Source organism: Pteropus medius, unplaced genomic scaffold, assembly GCF_902729225.1.
Source record: "Pteropus medius unplaced genomic scaffold, Ma_sr-lr_union100, whole genome shotgun sequence".
Lineage (NCBI taxonomy): Eukaryota > Metazoa > Chordata > Mammalia > Chiroptera > Pteropodidae > Pteropus > Pteropus medius.
The window spans coordinates 3171141-3194526 of NW_024345601.1; the positions used below are offsets into that span (position 1 = coordinate 3171141).

The 23386-nt window shown below is 41.3% G+C and overlaps 1 protein-coding gene and 1 pseudogene across 2 annotated transcripts in view; both read right to left on the reverse strand.

The window, feature by feature from the left end:
• SLC24A3 (solute carrier family 24 member 3) overlaps positions 1-23386 on the reverse strand; it is a 458625-nt gene that overhangs the window by 83288 nt on the left and 351951 nt on the right. The window lies entirely within an intron of this gene.
• Positions 8874-8991, reverse strand: LOC120612010 (uncharacterized; annotated as a pseudogene).

Sequence of the window (23386 nt, forward strand, 5' to 3'; positions counted from 1 at the left end):
CTGGTGTCTCATATTTCCCTTAGGCTCTCTTCACATTTCTTAATCTTTTTTCCTCCTCTTACTGGATCATTTCAAATGAGTCACTTTCAGGTTGACTGATTATTCTGCTTGATAGTCTGTTGTTGAGCTCTTTTAGTGAATTTTTAATTTTGGTTACTGGATTCTTCAGCTTCATAATTTCTATTTGGTTCTTTTCTTAAGTAGTTTCTATCTCTTTGATATTCTCATTTTGTTCATACAACAGTTGCCTGATTTTACCTAGTTGTCTGTGTTTTCTTCTAGCTCATTGAGCATTTTTATGATAGTTATTTTGATTTCTTTGCAGGTAATTCATAGATCTTCATTTCTTTAGGGTTTGTTTCTTGAGATTTCATTTGGTCCTTTAATTTGGCCTGATTTCCAATTTCTTGGTATGCCTCGTGATCTTTTGTAGAGATTTGGGCATTTTAAAAAACCTGCTACTTCTCTCAGTCTTTACATATTATCCTCATATAGGGGAAAATCTTCACCAATCAGCCCAGCTAGAGATTCTGCAGGCCTCTCAAACTTTTTCTGGGGTTGCGACTCTTCTAGGCTTTTATGTGTAATTTCCCAGCTAAAGAAATATGCCTGCTTCTACTCATGCACTCCCTTTGATGGTTGTCTGTGGTACTGCACTCTTTCTGGTGCTGTGGCAAGTCAAGGAGCTTACCTTTGTTCTCAGTAGCCCCTAGGCACCTGAAGTGTACTATCACCTTTCCTGTCAGTGGTCTGAGTCAAGCAAAACAGAAATCAGTCCCTCGGGCAATATCCTAAAAAGCCAGAACATTGAACATGCATTCCATCTTTATTTTCCCACCCAAGGGAGAGGTAGTGAGTTGGGAGTTTTCTCCCAATCACGCTGCACTGTGCTGGGAGGGGGATGGAGTATGGCAGGTAAGTGCAATGGACCTTCTTACCTGCTCCAATGCATCTGTTTTTGGCCTTCATTAATCCGGGGGTGCTGAAACTTCTCAACTGGCTTTTGATATGTGCTCACAAAGGGAATTATATGGTTCATATATTTGGTCTATATTATTATTGTTAAGTTGGTGTCTCCATTGTGGGAGGAGTACTTGGGGCTTTCTATTCCACCATCTAGCTAACCTTACTCTGATGCACACTTTACTCATCAATAATACGAGCAGTCCCACTTTCGCAGGTATTTTCTTAAGGTATCTCTTTAATTTGGCAGCTGATTAAAATTTTCTTTAAAGTTACTTCAAATTTGCTTCCACTTGTGCTAATACATGTCTCCTTGTGAAATCCTTGTCATTTATCATTACCCAGTGTTTACACTCATTCAACAACTCTGACAGCTAAATAGTTCAGAAATCACTCAACTGAACATTCTTCTCAAATGAAGGCATCATTGTATTCTTTCTTCTGCTAACTAATGTAGTGGAACAATTAAAATAATGTTGGATGGGCATGACTTATTCTTTCCTTCCTTTCATCTTACAGCTTCTTTATTTATTTTAAAATAATCCCTCAAGAATATTTAATAGTTTTCATTCTATGCCTTTTTGTTCATCCTCAACCCATCTACCAAGTAAACACAAGAGTCAGGACTCTTTTATGTTGATAAGAGGTGTAAGTGACACTGAGGTTTTTAAAAGCAAAAATCATGTTAGGCTTATGAGTGCTGAAACTAAAGTAAAGGAATTCTCTCTGTTCCAGAAAGGCCAAGTCTTGCATGGTAGAAATACTATGGTGATAGTGAGAGAGAGAGTCAAGAAATTAGAAAATCCAGCCAAAATGGAATAACAATAATATTTTTACATGTAAAAATGGGGAGGTAATGACTGGGAAGAATGTCTTGTATGCAATCATACCACTCCTTAAAAGAACACAGCCAAGTAACTGCATCCTGGTAGTAGGCATATCCTTCAAGAGAATGATCCCCCAAAAGCACCTTCATTTCCTTAGACCTTTCCTAAGTGCCTGTTGCACTCAGACTCTGAAGATGACACTGACAAGGTTCACCATTGCCTTTCAGATAATGATGGAGTCTGAAGTGCTCCAATGGGCTTTATTCCTGGTCAATCTGTAGATCTCCAGTAGGTGAGACCTTTCCTGGTTGTATATTCTTGTAGAAAGGGTCTTCAATAAGAAGTTAGGTGTCCAGGTTCCTGTCTATGATCTTCTTTAGTATCAATCTGATCTTTTCCCAGTATTCAACTGGCTCTTCATGACAATGCATATTCATTTTGAAAGGGGGAGGGGAAAGTGATCAAATAGGCACATTGCTAGTAATTGAAATACTCAAAGCCTTCTAAGAATTAGAGGACTTAGCTCATAAAAACTATTTTTTCCCTTTACATCAACATTGTTTATTCTTATTGCTGATGCCTAGTGGTTAGAATACTTGGGTGGAGCAAGACTCTCAGAGTAATTTTATGTAAAGTTTGCAGGTTGTGGTGTATACAGAGCATTAACTTTGAGGAAAAAAAGTTTACAAGGAAGCACTAATCACTTAAGCTTAATGTCTCTTATGTTTCCCTGGGAAGACCTACGCAGAACCCAGGAGGATAGGACCAAGAAATAATCACTTACTCTTGAAATAAGTTGCATTGTTACTCTAAAGATAGATTTGATTCTGCTCAATTAAACACCCAATTTTTGGTCATATACTATGAAAATATATTTCTGAGAAAAATATTGAAATTTTTGACTTACTTTACATATAACTTATATCACAGCTTTGTCATCAGTGACATGAATAATATTCTCACTCTTCTGTACTCTGATCCTAGAACCTAGGCAAAGTGCTTCACTGTTCTGAGCCTCAGCTTTCTCAGCTGAAACATGAAAATAATAATCTACCTTTTTTGGGGGACTGACACGAAGATGAACAGGATAATGTCAACTCTTACTGTGGAGCTTGAATGTTGTTGGTGCTCAATAAATGGTAATTTCCCTTTCTTCTGAATTCTGATGGATTTTAATTGGACTAAGTGACTATTATTAAGTTGAAATATTTTATAATCCCAGTAATATTAAAAAATAACTGTCACTAAAACAAATTCACCAACGCGCTACAAAGCTAGGGTCAGTGATGGAAAATGGACAAACTATTCCCATAGATGAATGGGAAAAGAGAATTCAGTAAATTTGGAGAAAGGACAATCCAAAAGAAATTTAAACAAGACGAGTGGATTAAAAGCATCTGAAGTAGGAGGGTGTTGCATTAAAACTCTTGGTGGGATGAAATGAAATACTAGTACTCTATGGAAAGAATATATATTTTAAGGATTTACTACTTACATTCACTTGTGGCCAACTGTTCCTGAATAAATATACCCCTGTAGTCACTTTGGCTCCCAGGAAGAATGAAATTGTAGAAGCTGGTGGTTTAGTATTATTATTACAGCTGTTGTTGACAATTGTTATTAGCAGCTGCAACTCGATCCCTTAGAAACAGGTGGCACTGGCTAAGGATGGACATCCATGGGATCGCCTTGATAAACTCAGACCCAGTGAATTGCTGTTGGTGTAATATTGGGTTAATAATAACTGGCTGTTATCATAATATTTAACATCATCATACTTTTAAATGTTGTCTCATTAAGTAAGACAGGATATGCAATGATGTCCCACTGCACAGGGGGAGAAATTGAAAAAAGAGACACATTCATTTCTGAACTCTATCTGCACTTATGCTTTTCACTCCTCAGTTTGCCTCTGTATGGTAAATTTTGAACGAGGATCAAGCCTTTTATTTTTATTTCTAATTGTGGAATATATAGTTTGGAGCATCTAACAGATTGGAAAATTTACCCAAGATTATTTGAAGCTCTTCCCAATAAGAAACCATTCCCTCCTCCATCCTTTGAACCTGGGCTGACTTGCTTTGAGCCATATGATGCAGAAATAGTGGGGTGCCAATTCCAAGCCTCAGTCTCTAGAGGACTCTCAGTGAGAAATCTTCCTCCACCAAGTGAACAAGCCTGGGTTAGCCTGCTAGAGAATGTAAAGTGCAGCCTTCCCAGCCTGAGGCATTAAACAAACCCAGCCAAGAGCAGCCCAGATGAGAAGGATCATCTTATTGAACTGAGCTCTAATTGCTGACCCACAGAATTATCAACTATATAAAATTATTTTATTTTATTTTTAAATTAAGTATTTTTTTAAATTTTATTAGTTTCAACTATACAGTACATTTGTTGGGCATTTATATAGTTTATAAAATGATCCCCTTAAAAAATTGATTGTTTTGAGACACTAAATTTTTGAATAGTTTGTTACACAACAATATTTAACTGACACTATCTAGAATTCATATACTGAGTCAGAACTCAATGAGTGTGAGCCATCTGATTGACTGGTTCACTTTTTCTTCTCAAGATCTGGGTAAGTGGTTTAGCACAGTTTCTCAGGCTAAATTTTTGACCCTAATCCTTTACTCTGGATCCACATTCTAATTCACATAGTTTTACAATTTTTCTTATAGAAGGTAGACGGTAGACTGTACTTTTTTTTTCTTTCCTTTTTTCTTTTTTTCTTTCTTTATTTCTTTTTTTTTTACAGAGGACTTGGTGATGTGACTTACTTTGGACATTGAAATGAGAGCAGAAGTGATGATTCACCATTTCTGAGCCCAGAATTAAAAGGTCTGGCATGTTTTATTGCCCTATTGTATTTCTGACATCAGCATAAGACCTTCCTTTAAATAGTTGCTGCTGTCTCAATCTGTGCCCCAGAATAAACAGATATCTGAGAAGTAAATGCTTATTGTGCACAACTGAGATTTATGGGCTGGGTGTTACAAAGCAATAGCTGACTCAAAATACAGCTTTATTTTGACAGGGTCAACATGTCCGAATCTCCTTTTCAGATAAGTGAGTGTCTGAGGCACAATTCTAAGCATGAGTTCCAGGATTCTGGACCCACTGTCTGAAGAGCAGTCACTGAGTGACTCTGAGAAAATGATCTTCGGAAGCCAAGGCAACATCAAGCCAAGAGGAGTTCAATCAAAGCATCAGAGAAAAGGGGCTGGGCAGAAAGGCAAATGCCAGGTAAAGAGGCCTCGGAACAAGGGCTAGAGGCGCCCAAGCTAAGCATGCAAGTTCTTGAAGAAAAGTAATAGGAAGGGAGACCTGAAAAGATTTCTTAAGGCCTTGGCTCTTTTGAGGGACATCCATGTCCTGACTCTTAACAACAGATAGAGTTGTTAGGCTAGTTCGGAAAAAGAGGCTTTTATGGAGAATCCTGTATGCTCTTCAACTCCTTCTCTTCTTCTGGAGCCATAGGGATGTCACTCAGCTCACCTAGGGTGATACAGATGTGGTCTCTCTTCTAGGAACACATATTTGCTTTTCTTCTTCAGATGTTCTGCTCACATCCTGGTAGGCCCATTTTCTATCCATCACTGGGTATCAAGATAATGTATATGCTTAGATACTAGACAGCTTTCTGTGATTATGGAATAGCCTATAATCTGTATGATCCAATATGGTAACTATTACCCACAGATAACTGAACTCTTGAAATGTAACTGGAGTAACTGAGGAATTGAGTTTTACATTTCATTTATTTTTAATTAATTAAAATTAATTTTAAATGTAGCTAATGGCTACATAGCACAATTCTAGAGGGCAGTGTGTTGAACAAGCCCACTACCTTATGAAACTTTGATAAATATTATCCATTTAAAATTGAAGCCTATTGAAAGGCTAAACCTTTGCAAAAATGGCCACTGGCTTGCTGACTTTCTTGCAGCTCCTGTTTCAGAGCTGAGTGTGCTGGGTGCTGGACATCAGCACATAAAATTATAAAGCTTAAATGTTTAGTGCCAAGAACTACTCATTTTAAGAAAGATTTTATGACATGAGAGTTGCCACATTCAGAATAAAATGGACAATAGCAAAATGAGCTTGCGATTTTTCACAAGCTTCCTGGGCAAGTTCTCCAAAGTACAGAGAAAGGGGCGGCTGCTGTAGGAACCCTTTTTTGGCTTAATCAAAGACTCAAATCGTGAGTCACTGCATTTGATAGCTTCTCTTGTTTAAACAACAACAACAACAACAAAAAATCCAAAAAACAAAAAACAAACAAACAAACAAAAAACAAAGAACACTCAACAATTGAATGCATGTGAATGCATCTTTATGCTCCAAGGTTGGAAAATAATCCAGCATGGTTGGAATGTAAAGTTTGCTTTCAGAAACTACAGTCCCCAGTTTAGCCAAAAGTATGGTGCATTGCAAATGACCTTTTAGAAGTCTACACAAACTTTAAGAATGAGAGTGAAAGCATTCTAAACCCTGCTCCCTCAGATTTTTCATTTTTCAGCTCTTTCTGATCAGAAACCATTCCTCAAAGGGTGTGAATTTGGCTGCTGGTTTGATGACAAGCAGAGAGCTACCTTTAAGCACTAGTATCAGCTCACTCAGAGACTCTCTAGACATTACCTGGCCACACTGACTCAGTTTCCCCATTTTGCATTCTCTTAAACCTGCATTGACTATGATAAGGATAGCCTCTTAATGGTCCCATCTCATCCTCCCAATGAGTTTATGTTTACTCTGGTCACAATCTTCCTCCTTCTTGACACATCTTCTCAGCACCTGGCGCTGATCCTGCATCAAGCCCCTCTGCCTGCTCCTCTCAATTCCATGAAGTCTTCTGGTGCTGGTGTGTGCATCCTGCACTTCAGTACTCTTATTGCTTGCTAATCTGGTTTTCTTTCTGGGTCCTTGACTTTGCAGGAGCTTCCTGAGGAGAGGTCCTTGGAACCTACCAACTCCCTAATGTCAGCACAAGGAAAGAGCTCAATGGGCTCCTGACATTGGATGGAGGGGCTGATGAGAATGACAGGTCTGCATTTGCAATCAGGAGATTTGGCATTTCTAGGCTTTAGAGACTCATGGTAATAATCTGCATGAGCAGACCAGCTGAGAGGAGAGTTTCTGAAGCAAAGGGGGTTGAGCATGTGGTTCTGGGAAAGAAAGAAAGAGCAGGAGACTGGATATGCCCTACAGACTTGCTCTTTAATATGGTTTGGCGTATGGCAGCAGTAGCATCACTTAGGAGCTGGTCAGAAGTGCAGAATCTCAGGCCCCATCCCAGACCTTATGAATCAGAATCTGCATTTTAACTATATCACCAGTGATCCATGTGCACGTTAAAATTTGAGAAATGTTAGTCTAGACGTAAATAGACATTTGGGACATACCTGAGGGGTGCAAGTTCTACTAGAAAGGAATACTTCACTCATGTTCGAGAATGAGATACTCTTGAAGGGACCAGGACCAACACTTTACATGGGTGAACAATATTAAGTATTCTTAGCAAACAACAACAACAAAAACGAAACCCTCTACCTATATACACTGCCTGAAGTAGTTAGGTCTAAGGGCTAAGGGGTACTGCTGAAGGGGTAGGTGAGGGTAACTATTCAAGGAGTTAAGAGATCTAGGGAAAGTGAACCTATTTTGAATCTACTGGTTTGATAATGTCAGTGTTGGAAATCTACTCAAGCATCCCTGCATGACTACTGCCAGAAGAGAGGAAGGCACAAGGGGGTGGATGTCAATCAAGAGAGATCCTTAAAGACAGGAAGTTTGGTAGAATTTTGGGGGGATTGTTAGAATTTATGTTATTTGCCTCCTTTAATTACCTCCAGATGGTGAGAATGAGGGTTTGGAAAATGAACTCTCCAAAAGCCACTAAAGAAAAAGAATAGAAAATCTTAAAGGCATCTTTCAAATCAAATCAAATCCACACCAGAAAGAAACTGGCAGTTCAGAAAGTTTTACTTTTCAGGTAAGAAAGCTTTTCAGAGCCAATGATATTTTCATTCTGCAGTACTCAAAGGTAGGTCACTTGAGAAATGTCTTTGGGCTTTGCAGATGCAATGAGAGCTGGAAGGCCAACATTCTCTTCCTTTCCCTTTGCAATGCAGACTCCAAAGGAGGTCAGAGCTACAGCTTCCTCCAGCTCAACAAATACTCTCCTCTCTGGTCTTTCATTCTAGGACAGAGACGCTCAAGTCTCATTTCTTAGGTAAGGAAAAAATGAATTACCCTTCCAGCTGCTCTGCCAACACAAGACAGAAGACCTAATAATGTCCAAGCAGGTGGAGTCTCATCTGATTTCCTCATCAATGTGCTGAGTACCCCAGTGACATATAATGACAGCTGGTGTAGACACTGCAGCTGTCTGCCCCCCAGACGAACCTCTGCCCTGTTGTCAAGGTTTAACATCAAACAGCTAAGGTTCTGGTATGTCAGCTCTTATCCTATCTCTTTCTCTTAAGAATGCCTTATCTCTCACCATCTCTAAGGTGTCCCATTGCAGAGCACTGAAGAATGTACTAGTTTTAAAGAGCTTTGAACTTGAGATGCTGAAGTGCAATCATTATCTCTTCAAGCTACCCTTCCTTAAAGAAGATTGACAGCACACAGACTCTTAAGACTCTTAATTCATCACTTCTTTTATCCCAAAGGGAAAAGAGTCACCATTTAATCTTATTTCTAACATGTTGGAAGCTGCCTGAATATAAAAGATTGCTTAACTAGTAAAGGTGATATCAGAAGGCTTTGCAGGATTATGACCTGGATATGCTGAAAAATCCTCAGGTTAGGCAGATTTTGATGGAATTCCTGGTTCCTGAATTAACATCGGGGATTACAAAATGACTCAGCCAAGAAAAAAAGTGGTCTAGTTCATCTGAAAATGCAAAGAAGGGACTTTGGGGGATGGTGGTGTCTTGTGAACACTTTCATAGGTCCTAAGCATTTCTTTTTCTTTCTTTTCTTTTCTTTTCTTTTCTTTTCTTTTAGGTGAGGCAACCCTTGGTTGACCTCACAGATTGCAAAGACCTTGTAAGTTTACAATCCCTTATTTTTTTATGCCTACAGCACCTGGTCTTCCTAGGTGTTCTCCATCCAAGTACTAACTAGGCCCAACCCTGCTTAGCTTCTGAGATCAGACGGGATCGGGCTTGTTCAGGGTAGCATGGCCGTAGACCTAAGCAATTTTTTTTTTTCCTGCAGAATAGTGTCCTAAAACCATAGGTATTCCCCATTCTACATCTTTTCCTTCTTCTCCTTCCCCCACCTGCCCCGGCTTTATTGAAATATAATAGACAATTATTTGCTTGTATTTACATTGTACAATTCAATGAATTTTTTCTTCAATTATTGTTGGCATACAATAATATACTAGTTTTAGTTATATAGCATAGTGATCAGAGATCCACATAACTTGCAAAACGATCACCCCACTAAATCTAGTATCCCTCATCCCCTTTACATATTTCTTATTAACTATCTTCCCCATACTACACTCTACATCTCTATGTCTATTCTGCGACTATCCATTTGTACCTCTTAATCCCTTTGACTTTTTATTCCATGCCCCCAAATCCTCCCATCTAGTAGCCCTCAAAACAGTCTCTGTACCTGAGTTTATTTCCACTTTTGTTGTTGTTGCTGTTTATTTTGTTCTTTAGATTCCATTTGTACATGAAATCGTGTGATATTTGTCTTTCTCTATCTGACCCATTTCATTCAGCGCAATACCCTCTAGGTCCATCAAGACAATATCTTTTTCCATTCTTTTCCTTTTAGTCTGTGTGTGTCTTTTAATCTGAAGTGAGTCTCTTGTAGGCAGCAGACGTAGGAGTCTTGTTTCTTATCCATTCAGCCACTCTATTTTTTGGTTGGAGAACTTAATTCTTTTCCACTTGAAGTACTTGTTGATAGGAATGTAGTAATTACCATTCTTTATTCCTGTTTTTGATACATGTTTTTCCTTCTTAAAGAAGTCCCTCCAACATTTTCTGTAATACTGGCTTGGTATTGATGAGTTCTTTTAGTATATTTTTGTTTGGGAAGCTCTTTATCTGTCCTTTGATTCTAAATGATAGCTTTGCTAGATAAAGGATTCTTGGTTGTAGATCCTGGGTTTTCATCACTTTGAATATTTTGTTTCAAGCCTTCTGTCCTGCAAAGTTTCTTTTGAGAAATCAGCTGCCAGTCTTATGGGTGCTCCCTTGTAGGTAACTAAATACTTTTCTCTTGCTGCTTTTAAGATTTTCTCATCGTATTTAACCCTTGGCATTTTACTTATGATGTGTCTTGGTGTAGGCCTCTTTGGGTTCATCTTCTGTGGGACTCTCTGAGCTTCCTGGTGCTACCAGTGTCTTGCAGCTGCTCAGCAAGGAGCACCTGGCTCACCTAGGACACACCTGGATGTGGCTTGGGTGGGGCTGTGAATTAGGGGAGGTGGAGTTTCATGGAATCCTCTGGGTGGAGTGACCTCTGTTATCCATTTTGATGACATCTCAGTCATGGCTCTCCTGAGTCCACACACTGGGAGCAGGGAGGGCTCAACAGAGGAACAATGGATACCGCCAGCACTTCTGTAAGGAGCAAGCCTTGCCTCTGGCCCTCACTCCAACAATTCAGTGTCCCCTTGTAAGTCCCTGGTGCCCTCGGAACAGCCAACCCAGTTTTGGTGCTCAGAGCAAGCAGATCCCTCACCGCCAAAGTCTTCTTGCAGACATGGCCCCTTTAAGAGGCATCTGCAGCTGCCGTAGCCTCTGTCCCACTCAGCGACTCAGGACAGGGCAGCCTCGCTTCTTCTCCCCTTCCTACCTTCTACCGTTGCAGGTTGATTAATTATTTCTCTCCCTAGTTGTAGTGCTTCTGTTGCTCTAGATCCCAGTTGACTTTCTTTGCTGTTTGCTCCTTGTTCCTGTCACAACTTTGATTCGTTCGCAAGAGGGGTGAACAGAGCCTCTATCATCTATGCCATTTTTTTCTCTTCCCTCAATCTTTTCCTTCTTGATTAATCTTCTTCTTAAGACTTTCCCCTTGTCATAACTTAGTTTACAGTCATAACTTATCACTTGCATGACAAGCCATGACCAGAACTAATCTTCTTTAAAAACTATCAACTGTCACTGGCCAACAAACAAAAGTTCCTTTTGTCGGTTTTCAATAATCTAAATATGACGCAAACATTAAAAGTCTGTAGATTTCCTTATTATAGATCTACAACCTAATGCACAGAAGGGAAGGGCTGCAGCCATGAGAAGCACCCTACAAAGCCTGCCCCAAAGTGGTTGGATTTTAGCTATGTTGGTGCTCCATCTATGCCAGTTGTATAAAAAGTTACTCCAAAACCTAATGGCAAAACCCAATCATTCTCATGCTCACAGATCTTGTGGGTTCTTGGGGACAGCTCCTCCCTGTTCTAGTCAATATCAGTTGGAGGGTGGCTTGAAGATGGGAGACTGGAATCTTGTAAAGGTTGCCTATTCTCATGTCTGGTGTCTGGGCTGGAAACATCCAAACAGCTGGGGCAGGAAATCTAAGGCTTCTCAGGCATCTCTCTCTACCCTGTATGGGTGTCCAGCATGGCAGTTTCAGAGAAGCTCAGCTTCTTTAATAGTGGCTCAGAGCTCCAAAGGTCCATGTCCCGAGAAAGGAAGAGAGAGACAAGGGGAAGTCCCATTGCCTTTTATGACCCAGTCTTGGAGGCCACAAAATGTGACTTCTATCTCACTGTATTTGCTGAAAGGGAAGCACTCTCAAGGAGAAGGTAACTAGGCTCTATTTTTTGATGAAAGGAGGGTTAAGGAATTTGCTGCCATGTTTTAAGCCACTGCAGTTGGATAGTTGGGCAGGTATGGGATGGGGTGGTGTGTGGGTACCGGGAAGCAATGATGGGGAGTTGGCTGGGAGAGCTGGTTTTCCCTGATGGTCCACACTAGCACATTTTTGCATTTTGGTTTGTGGGAATCCTAACCATTCAGCACTCTTAAACAGTAAAAATAACTGACCACAGACCCTTTCTGAATCTGAGGATGGAGCTGGGCATGCCTTACCTCAATGGATCCCTAGAGTGAAAAGGCTATGCCTCAAGAATTTGTTCTGCTTCTCTCTGAAATAATAACTATTCCTGTTCTGGATGTCCGAACTGATACTTAATTCATGAGGTATTAACTCGGTTTATCCTAATAACAATCCCACTAGGTAGGCATTATCACTATGTCCATTTTTCAGATGAAGAAACAGAGGTACAAGAGGCATAAAATGCTTGCTTAAGATTACCTACTTAATGCACAGTGAGTACAAAATTGTTATGGTTGAATTGAGTCCCCTCAAAATTCATATGTTGAAGCCCTAACCTCTAGTACCTCAGAATGTGACTATATTTAGCAACAGAACCTTTAAAGAGATGATTAAGGTAAAATGAGGTTGTGTCAGTGGGTCCTAATGCAATATGACTGGTGTTCTTGAAAGAAGGCAGTTAGGACACAGACATGCACAGAAGGAAGATTATGTGAAGACAGATGGCCATCAAAAGCCAAGGAAGAATCTTAGGAGAGGCCAGCCCTGCCGACACCTTGTTCTGAGACCCCTGGGCCTCCAGAACTGAGAAAATAAATTTCTGTTGTTTAAGCCCCCTAGTCTGTGGTACTTTGTTATGGCAGCCCTAATTAACTAATGCAGCGGTGATGTTGGCATGTGAACTGAGCAGCCTGACTCTGGTCTGCACTCTTACCCATTCCACTCCTGGGGCTGGAAAGTGGGAGAGCATTCTTTGGGGGTCTCCATTAGTGACCATCATCCCTAATCTTCCCCTCTACTGGTAACCAATTGAACATCATCCCTAATTTTCCCCACTACTGGTAACCAATGTGTTTTAAAATGGAGTGGCACTTCTCCCCTGAAAATTTCAAGGTGATGCTCAGTGAAAATGCTAGGAGAAGCCAATTCAAAGTGAGGAAGGATAAAAAAAAAACACCTGAAATGAGATCATTTAAAATAGGATGAGGGGCGTTTTAAAGCTCCCTGGGATCTGGCTTGGAAGTGAGAGATCAAAAAGAAAAGTCCCACAGCTCCTCAGAGCTTCCCTGTCTTCATTACCTTGCAGTTATATAACATGTGGCCTTGTCTGAACCGAGGACCAAAAATTCCTGCTGGGATACCACTGCTCTTTTTATGAAATATTTCTTTTTACAACTGTTGCTGTGACTCAGGCAGAAAGTGTATGGGGCTGGAGTGGGTGCGGAGAGTATGTGATCATTAGGTGGTTAAAGATGCAGACCATCCATGGGGGGCAGATTCGCCTGGGACAGCCCCTGGCTCTTGACTTAAGAGAGGGGACTGCACTGCCCTCCCACAGTCAGTCTTGGTTTGAACAGCACAGGTTTCACTACTGCTTGCTCTCCAAGATCAGCTCTGAAACAAATGTCATGGTTGGTGTTCCTTGTGCTCATGGTGAGAAGACCTCAATGCCAAGCCCAGCTCCACTGGACTTGGCCTGCTACTTTGAGGCTGCTTCCATTCCTTGCTCACTGGTGGTAGAAAGTGGTGGGAAGAAAGGACGGGATGTATGTCCACAGCTGCCACAGTTCTGGGGGCTTCTTGCCCAACATCTCTGGGCAACACTCAGAGGTGCTGCAGAGGTGTGCTTTCCTTTCAACCACTGGCAGAGTTGGGGTGGGGTAACACATGCATTGGCATGGAACTAACTAGGCATTCTCCATGACCCAGTATAAAGTCTCGTACCTCATCAAATGTTGGAGTCCAGATGAAGTGGGCCCAAGGATTTGCTCCTATGAGGTCAGTTTCATTTGGAGCTTTGTCCAATAGGACTATAAGCTCTGAAGGCTGGGGCCATTTCCATTGGACCCAGCATGGTATGTGGCATGCCATGTGTTCCATCCAAATCTAAGGCCTATGAGGATATGGGTTTCACATGCTTGGTTCTCCACAAGTAGGCACTCATTATATACTAAAGGAATGAAAGAGTAGGTGATTAGTCCATAGATCTCCTATTCAGTGGGGGAACTCCAGGCATCTGCAGAGGTGATTTGCTCCTTCCTTCCTCCCATTCCTCAAAGAGGCCCTTGCAGGAGTTCTAAGCTGTATGAGCAGAACCTTAGACAGAACCAGGTGTGGGCTCTTGGTTGAAAGCATCTTCGGGAGGAATGTGATGCTGGAGGGGTGCTGACATCCTTGTGGATGTGGATCAACACTGACTGATCACAATCCCTAAATGGCACCTAGGTGTTCCAATGCCCTCTGGATAATCAGTCACTTCCTGGAACCTATTTTCTTGATGGTGATTTGAACACAGAAACTTAGTTCCCAGCTCAACTGCCTACTGTTAGGCTGCCCCAGCATCAGTGGGCTAACCATCTCAGAATGAACAGTGAGCCTGAGAATTGGGAGGTGATGGCACTTGCTAAAATGTTGCTGAGGATTCACTCCACCTTCCCCAACATGCTGTCCCCTGACTGGGTAAACGTGAATGTTCGAAGGTCCTGAATGACTCTGTCCAGGTCATAAAGCACACATGGAAGGCATAGACAAGTGATGCTCAAACCCCCTTTAAGGAAGGACTTGCTGCCCATCTCCAGGGGTGTGGTCATCAGGCCTCCAGCTGTCAGTTCCCTTGGGCTGGGTCTGTCTTAGCTGCAGACAGCAACTTTGCTTTAGGTCGCGTCTTTCCAGGGTGGCACTCACCCATTGACTGAGAATGGCAGCAGTACACAGGTCAGGCAGTTTTGGCCCACCCTAGGCTATATTTGTTCCAGAACTCTGCCAGGTTGGCCAAGGCTTGGAGAGCCTATATCACAGCCTGACTTAGCCTGACTCTCCCTTTCCTTCACAGGTATCGATCACTAAAAACATCTTGCACCTAAAACTCTGTCTCAGTATCTGTTTCTAGAAAACCCAACTAGTGGCAGAACATAATTCATTCTTTTAAAATTTATAGACTCTGACTTGCTTTCTACCTGATAGATTTAAAAAAATAGAACAAAAAGAGACATAAACCAAACTAAACCAAATAACAATAATAAAATCAAATGGAAAAGGAATTAAACAACTTGCTGGGAAAGATCCTCTAACTCACAGAGGTCTGTTCATAGATAAAGCTAAAGACCACAGAGTCTGTGAAATTAAAGCTTAAAAGATTAGGCTTAAAAAAGAGGATTATTGCTTGGATGATGAGCAAATAGGAGGGGTTTACTAATCAACACACACACACGCACACACACACACACACACACACACACACACACACACACACACACCATACACACCATCATATTTGGGTTGTTAGATGTTAACCCATGGGATAATTTGATCTTCTTTGAACACTCTTACTAATTCAGCCTCATTATTATCAGTGGTAGTATTCATAGCAGAGTGATCCAAGCATGGATCTACCTGGGTCAACAGAAGCAGGGTCATAGGCAACTAAAGAGTTGGAAGCACTTTAATTAGAATCTGCATGGCATCCGGAGGGGCCTCAGAGCCATAGACTGTACTTTGCTAGTTCTACAATTTGTGCTGGTCTTTGGTTAATAAGAGCTTGCTGTGCATTATGCACTGGATAGGACACAGAAGTATGAGCCATAGTACTTTCTCTCCTAGCGCCCATAGGCTGGCTTGGTGACCTAGAAGAACATGTACGAAGTGGGTAAAAAAAAAAAAGAATGGAATCAAAACCCAAGTTCTGTGGTAAAGACCAATGTCTGGATAAGGAGAGTCAGTGGGCCTATGTTACTAAGGGACAGCTGCCAGGAGAGGAAGGGCTCAGGCTGAGCCCTGAAGGAAGTACATTCTAGGAGAAAGATACTGCATTGTGCAAGAGTGTAATAGGCCATTTTTACTGAATATTTACTATATACTTGGTGCCAATCTAAATATTTTACATGTATTAATTCATGTAACTACTGAATGACTCCATAAGGTAAAAGCTATTATTATTAACCCACTTTACAGATAAAAAAAACCGAGGAACAGAAAATTTAAGTAATTTGATCAATGTCATCCAGGTACCAAAGGGCAGAGATAAGATTTAGTCCCAACAGTCTGACTCCAAATTCCAAGCTCTTAATCACATTCTCAATCCTGATCTTTTTAAAATGCCACTCCAGTCATCCCCTACAGTTCTACAAAAACAGTAAAGAATAAAACAAGCCAATTTCCTGCCTGACTGCAGATGCTGAAGGAGGTTACCAGACTCAGGGGAATATTGTAGACAGGTCAGGTTGTAGAAGCATCTTAGGTGGCAGTCTACATTCTAAGTTTAAGTCTAAGTCTAAGTTATAAGAGAGTTTGGCCGTCAGGGAGACTTCAGTCAAAGTCACTAGTTAGAGGAGTCCCAGGTCTCCCAGGAATACTGAGTATACTGGGAGCAGCCTGTGGGAAGCATCACTTTGGTCCAAATGCTGTGATGGATTTCAGAATGCAGCAGCCAGGGCAGTCAGTCACTTTTCCTGCTTTCAGAAATCTGAGAAGCATATTTTCACACTGTCACCTACCTAAAGATGATCAACATTCATGGTGGCTGGCATTGGGCCACCTGCTCCAGCCATATTTTCATCAGCACTCTTATCTCCAATTTGGAGAGAGATCAATCTTCACTGGAAACTCACCAGATACAAATTGCCCCCACAGTCATCTCACTATTGAAACTACTTATCACATCTGTGGACATGCATGACTGGGAGACAGAGAGAAAGCACTGCATGAGAGAATCAAGACTTAAAAAGATGTTAGCAGCCTGTGAGAAGATAAATAAAGGTGGTGTGAGAGGGATGAATGCAAAGAACCACACACCTAAATACAGAACAGGGGAAAAATATCCGAAGACTGGAGCTGCTCAAAAGTTTCCATAAGCCAATAGTGAGAGCCAACTGCTACACAGATCAACACAGGCTTCAGCTGCCTGAAAGGGCATTTCATATGATGGGCAAGAAGTCAGTATCTCCTGTGCTGAACACTGGTCATTACATACTCAGTGAACAATATCTGCCAGGTCTGGACCCCACACTTTGATGGACACATTGACCATGTGTGAATATCCTGAGGAGGGACAGGTGACTTGAGGTCAAGTTTTGGAGAGTGGTTGAGAGAACTGAGAGAGCCAGAGACAGTTCCCATCCTAAGCAGAAGTGAAGCCTGAGGGTTGATCTGAAATCTGGCTTTCATTATTGATTAAGTAGGAAGGAAATGTGTTCAGTTCTGGTAGAGAAGGCAGAAATGGGACCAATTGCCACACGTTCTAGGGAGGGAGATTTGAGCACATTACCATAAAGGAGAAGTCTTCTAAAAAATTATAGAAGGAGCACTTTGTAAAATGGTAAGCTCTGCATCGGTGAATGACAAACCGTTGACAATGGATAGATACTTGATCATGATGTTTGTTTTTCTATCAGTTAGTCACCCAATGGATACCAAGCACTGTTTAGGTGCTAAGGATACAGCAAGAAGCAACACTGATAAACCTGCCTGCCTCCATGATGCTTACATTCTATTACAGGAAGGTGAAAAATAAATATATAGATGATTTCATGGGATATTCTATGATGATACGTACTGTAGAGGAAAATAGGTGGGGAAAGGGGAATGTGTGAACTTTTCAGTAGGATGACCAAGGAAGATCTAATGAGAGGTGACATTTGAATAATGCTTGTGGGACATGAGAGACAGTACATGGATGTTTGGGGCAGGAGTGTTCCTGAAAGAAGGAAGAACAGGTGTAAAGGCAGGAGCATTTGGTGTGTTTGTGAAATAGCAAGGAGGCTGTGAGGTTGGAGGAGATGGAGTGAGGGGTGAGTTGTAGATTAGGTCAGAGGGCCCTTGAGGACATTGTTTGACTTCTACTCTGAGTGTGATGGAGTCCCAATGGAGGGCTTAAGCAGAGTGGTGATATGCTCCACCTTAGACCTTGTATATCATGTTGGCCGCTGTGTGGGGAATAGAGCTTGAAAGAAACAGGCAGACAATCCAAAGGCCCGATACGAAGTTCCGAAGAGGGGCACAGGTGCTCGGCCAGCTGGTAGCTGTGGAGGTGATGAGAAGTGGTCATATTCTGGATATATTCTGAAGGTAGATCAAACAGGATTTCGTGATAATTCAGACATAGGATAAAGGGTATTGAGTCAATCAAGGATGACTCCAAGGTTTGTTTCATCCACTGGCAAGACAGAGATACCATTTACTTATAAGACTGTGGGAGTAGTGGATTTGCGGGAAGAGTCAGGAGTCCAGGTTTGGACAAATTTGAGATGTCCCATAGGTGACTGGGGATGGGGTCTGGAATCATTAACATGTGGATGGTATTTAAAGTCACAAGCCTCAAAGTGAGTGTGGAGAGAAGAGGGAAATGGTCAGAAGACAGAGTATTCCAGTGTTCAGATCACTGGGGAGATGAAGGCAAACCAATGAAGGAGGCTGAGAAGAAGCAGTGGGGAGGTGGGGGAGAGCCAGGACTGTGTGGAGCCCAGAAGCCCAGAAGCCCAGAAAGAAAGTGTTTCCAGGAGTGAAAAACTGTGCCAAGAGCTCCTACTATATCAAGTCATAAGGCTGAAACTCAGCCCTAGGCTTAGCTACGCAGAGGTCACTGTGACTTTAATGAGAGCAGTTAGAGGGAAGCAAAAGGGCACAAGCTTGATCCAAGTGGGTTCAAGAGCCCATTCGAGGGATGCTGTATTGGGAGCATGTTTGGACTGAAAAATACCTAATATTCCCCTTTGAACTCAAAGATTCTACAGTCTCATTATTTTAATTTTGGAGAAGGTCTGGTTTGTGGGAGGGCAGTTGAAGAGGAATAAACTATACCAATTTCTGAAAGTTAGTAAAGGCTTTGGAGAGGTTTGGCTTTGACCAAGGGCTCAGTGGCAGTCAGATATGTTCCCCTTGTCAATCCATTCCTGGGATTGAGTCCCAGGTGTCCAGAGCAGTCATCTGCTTGGTAGCACATCGTTGAGTGCCTTCGCTCTCTCCTTGGTCTCTCTTTCCTATTCTTCTGCCAGGGTTTCCTGGGATACAGTACCATATAAATTATTTGCTCCTAAATCTTTGTCTGAGGTCTATTTCTTGGGGAATACAAAACTGGATATGGAAGGAAAGGCTCTAAAATCTGGTGTCTCTAGATTCTATGTCATTTCCTCTTCATGGCCATCTCTACTATGAGGCAGAGTAGGTAGTGGCCCAGGGGACATGGCTTAGAGCTGTAAAGGAGGGGTGAATAGGTGGGAGACCCACCTAGCTCTATCCTTCTGTCTTTAACTAAAGTCTTTTCATCTGTAAAATGAGTTGGGAGGGCTAGAGAATCTCTAAGGTGTATTTCAGTACTAATGTTCTACATCGTGAAAAGGAGCAAAAGTAGTTATAAGATTCCGATGTAGCCCTGTGTAAATGAAATGATATTTGGTAAAACAACAACAACAACAACAACAAAACAACAACAACAAGAAAAAAACAATTAAAAAAGCATGGGAGAAGGAGGAGGACAATGGGGAGGAGAAGTAGGATAGAGGAGGAGGAGAGTGAAAAAGGAAAGGAAGAATAAGAAAAAAAGCACTAACCTTTGAGAAATGGTTTATTTCATTGATTTGGGAACAATGGACTATAGCTAGCTCAATGAGCAGTTTTCTACTCAAGTTCTCTGGTATGTAATCCAACACTGGCACATTGACTCAGTGAGTATAAATTGAGAATTCGTGGTTTTGACCAAGACGAACAGGCTTGTTCAATTTGATGGCAAACAGAGCAAGCTTCCAGTTACTGTTACTGCTTCTGCCAACTCTGGGAATACAGAGACCCCAAACCAAATGCTTTCATTTCAAGACCTTTTTTAGAAAAAGAAACGTCTCCCTTTATTTAAACATAATAAACATGAGGATGGCTGGCAGAGGAAAAAGACGCCTTCATGTAAACTACTTGAAATGAGGGTAAGTTGCATAAGTAAAAAAGGTTACATTGAGATTTTATCTTTTTTTTTCATTTTTTAAAAATAAAGTTTATTGGGGTAACATTGGTTAATACAATTATATAATTTTCAGGTGTACATTATAATTTGACATCTGTATATTCTATTGTGTGTTTATCACCCAAAGTCCAGTTTCCTTCAGCTACCATATATTTGATCCTCTTTATCTGCTTCACCCTCCCCCATCCCCGGTATTTGGACAATTCCTTTACCCCATCTACCTCACCCCTCCTCCCCAATCCTACCAGTAACCACTAGTCTATAGTCCTCTGGTAACCACTAGTCTATAGTCCATGTCCATGAGTCTCTGTTTGCCCTGCTCATTTGTTGCTTTTAGGTTTATATCCCACATATAAGTGATATCAACTGGCTTATTTTGCTTGGCATGATTATCTCGAGGTCCATCCATGTTGTCGCAAATGGCAGTGTTTCATCTCTTCTAATGGCTGAGTAATATTCCATTGTATATATGTACCACAGCTTCATTAGCCAATCATCTATCGTAGGACACTCTGGTTGCTTCGAGATTTTATCTTAAAAAATGAAATACATGGGCATAATATTTCCTTAAAAATTTATGTTCTAAGAGCAACCACAACCTGCTAAAATGAATGAGGGAAGAATCAAGTGTTGATTGTCCTCGGTGTAATTCCTCCATAAAATGGTAGAAGGGCATGAGATGACACCCTCCCCCTTCATATTTTATTTTCCCATAGTCATAAAGAGTTTTGGGGAAAATATTCAAGGTTTTCATCAAATTTTCCAAGTTTCTATCCTAATCCCTTAATATTCAAATCATTATCTTTGGAAGGATATAGGACCTGTGTCATTGTCTTTGCCTATTTTTTTTCTCAACCACGAGATCTTCATTTATTAATGCCTTTATGTGTGGGATGTGAGCAATTCTCTGACACACCAACTTCATGAACTTTGCATTTTTGCAGGATGTTACAACATCCAACAAGTAGCCATGACCTGGACAAAGAGACTGATGTAATGAATGGGAAGAGATGCTATTGTTAAGCAGGAAGATGAGGGGGTCCCTGCTTTTTCAAGTGCTCAGTTCATTAGTGAATGTTATATATTTTGACAACTTTGCTTCCCTATGCAACTTGCTAACAGCAGGGACTTAGATAATGAATATTGTACACGAATCAATGAGGACCCCTGGATCCATTATCCATTATACCCTCTTTTGTCCACTTAAAAACATACTGTTATATTTTTAAAGTCATTGTGACATGGTGATTCTACAGAGACAACAAAGCATACCTTAAAAATGAAGCAAGTGTTGCTAATCTGCGAAGTTACTGACTCACTTATGCTTCTTCTCAGAACTGTGTGTACTGACATGAGAAGACACCAGCAAATGACACAGATACCAAAAGGCCAACTTTCACTCATGTGGTAGAATAATGCATTGGGATCTTGAGAACTGTAAAATTCATTTGGCAGTTAATCATTTACCAACCTATAACTTCACATTACTTGTTGACTTCATGTGTATTTAACTCTTATACTGCTAATTAATATTCACATGTTTATGTGTTTTCTGTACACCCTAACCCCCTCATATCATCATCACCAAAGGAAACAAGTACCAGAAGAACAGTTTGGACAGATAAGTTTAGGAATCCACTAGAGATGATCATCTGCACACATGAAGAACAAAATAAAACTGAAAGACTAAAGAAAAGATTATGTCCACTTGGTGAAATCCAGGAGGGTTTCTTGCAGAAGGTAACATTGAATACAGTCTTAAAGAACAAAAATGACTGGCAGTTTCAAAATTGGGAGCTGGCGTAGAGTGAACAGAGATGAAGAAGGGCACTCATGGTAGGAGGATAAACATATATGTAGGCACTTGTATAGAGGTAAGAAAATGAGAACAGACACAGTAAATGGCTCAGTACTGCTGTAAATGTGCATTGGAGAAAGAAATAAAAATGGGAAATGGCTACCTGGATGTGACCATGGAAGATATGCCTTGCAGATAAGAGATGAGGTCAAAGTGAAGATTCAGAAAGTTTAACCAATGTGAAAATGAATTTCTCGAAGAGAGGATAAAGAGAAGAAAAACGTGGCGAGGGGACTGGTTGTCCAGTTGAATAAGAGTGAAAGTCAGCATAGGATGGTGTCTATGGGCTTGGAAAGGAATGGGCAGATACAAGAAATATGACAGAAGAATTGATCAGATTTGACAACAGGCTGGATGTAAAGAATCTGCCATGAGCCTGAGGCTTAACGTGGGAGTGATAAGAACCAAGGGCTGCATTCAATGTGCCTGAAGAACTCAGGTGGAATGGTGTCATAGTTAATTTTATTTGTCAACTTGACTGGGCCATGATGTGCTCAGATATTTGGTTAAACATTATTCTGGGTATTTCTGTGAGGGTTTTCTGGATGAGATAGCCCTCCCCAATGTGGTGAACTGCATCTAATCCACTGATGGTCTGAAGAGAATAAAAGGCTGAGGAAGAAAGAATCCTTTCCCTCTACCTGTCTCTGGGCTAGGACATTGGTCTCCTGCCTTCAGATTCAGACTCAGATTGGAACTTACACCAATGGCTTTCATGGTTCTCAGGCCTTTGGACTTGGACTAGAACTGTAACATCAGCTCTCCTAGGGCCTCCAGCTTACTGACTCACCCTGCAGATCTGAGGACTTCTCAGCCTCTGTAAACATGTGAGCCAATTCCTTATAGTAAATCAATCAGTCTCTCTCTCTCTCCCTCTCTCTTTCTCTCTCTCTCTCTCTCTCTGTCTCTCTCTGCCATCCATCCATCTATCATCTATCATTAATCTATCTATCATCTATCATCAATCATCGATCTATCTACCTACCTATATATGCTATATACTATTGGTTCTGTTCTCTGGAGAACCCAGATGAATACAGACAGTGAGTTGATGAGCAGAGAATTTAGTTCAAGGTTTAGACCTTAAACTGGAGATCATCCCAGAAGACCCAGGTTGGAAAGGTCTGATAGCCCATTTGCAAACAAATCCTGAGGATGGGAGAAAAGTCAAGGCCAGGGATGAAGAGTGGAGTGCTCAGAGGAAGAGGCTGAAGTCATAAGATAAGATGAGTTTTTCCCATATAAGTGAGGAGATGGGACTAAGGTCAGTTCTGTAGGGGAGGAATGTCCCCATTTTGGGTGTGAGAAGAGGGGTTTCAGAAGGAGGAAAGCATTTTATTGAGCAGAGGAGGTGAAAAGGCTGCTCAGTGAGAAAAGCTCACTGGATTTGTGTCCAGGAAGAGATTTTTGGGCAGCTTGAAGAATTGGTTCCAACTGAAGAGTAGGGGCAGGAAAAAAAGCAAGTCATTTTTGAGTTGACTCAACTTTCTGGTAGCTTCCTTGAAGATAACCATTTGCACCCACTCAACTTGTCTATCTCTCCTTTATGCCTACATATCTCTTAATTAGTTCATAATGGGGCATGAGGGGTTACAGAGGGGCAGGACTGATAGGTGAACGAGGGATAAAGCATACTTTGGTCACACACTGTCCTCATACATGCTTGAAGTGCCAAAGGAGGCAGGCCTCGAAGCTCAACAGTGGGGTTCAGTTCATGTCTGACAGTTACTAGGTATGTGCCTAGACAAGCCATTCCCC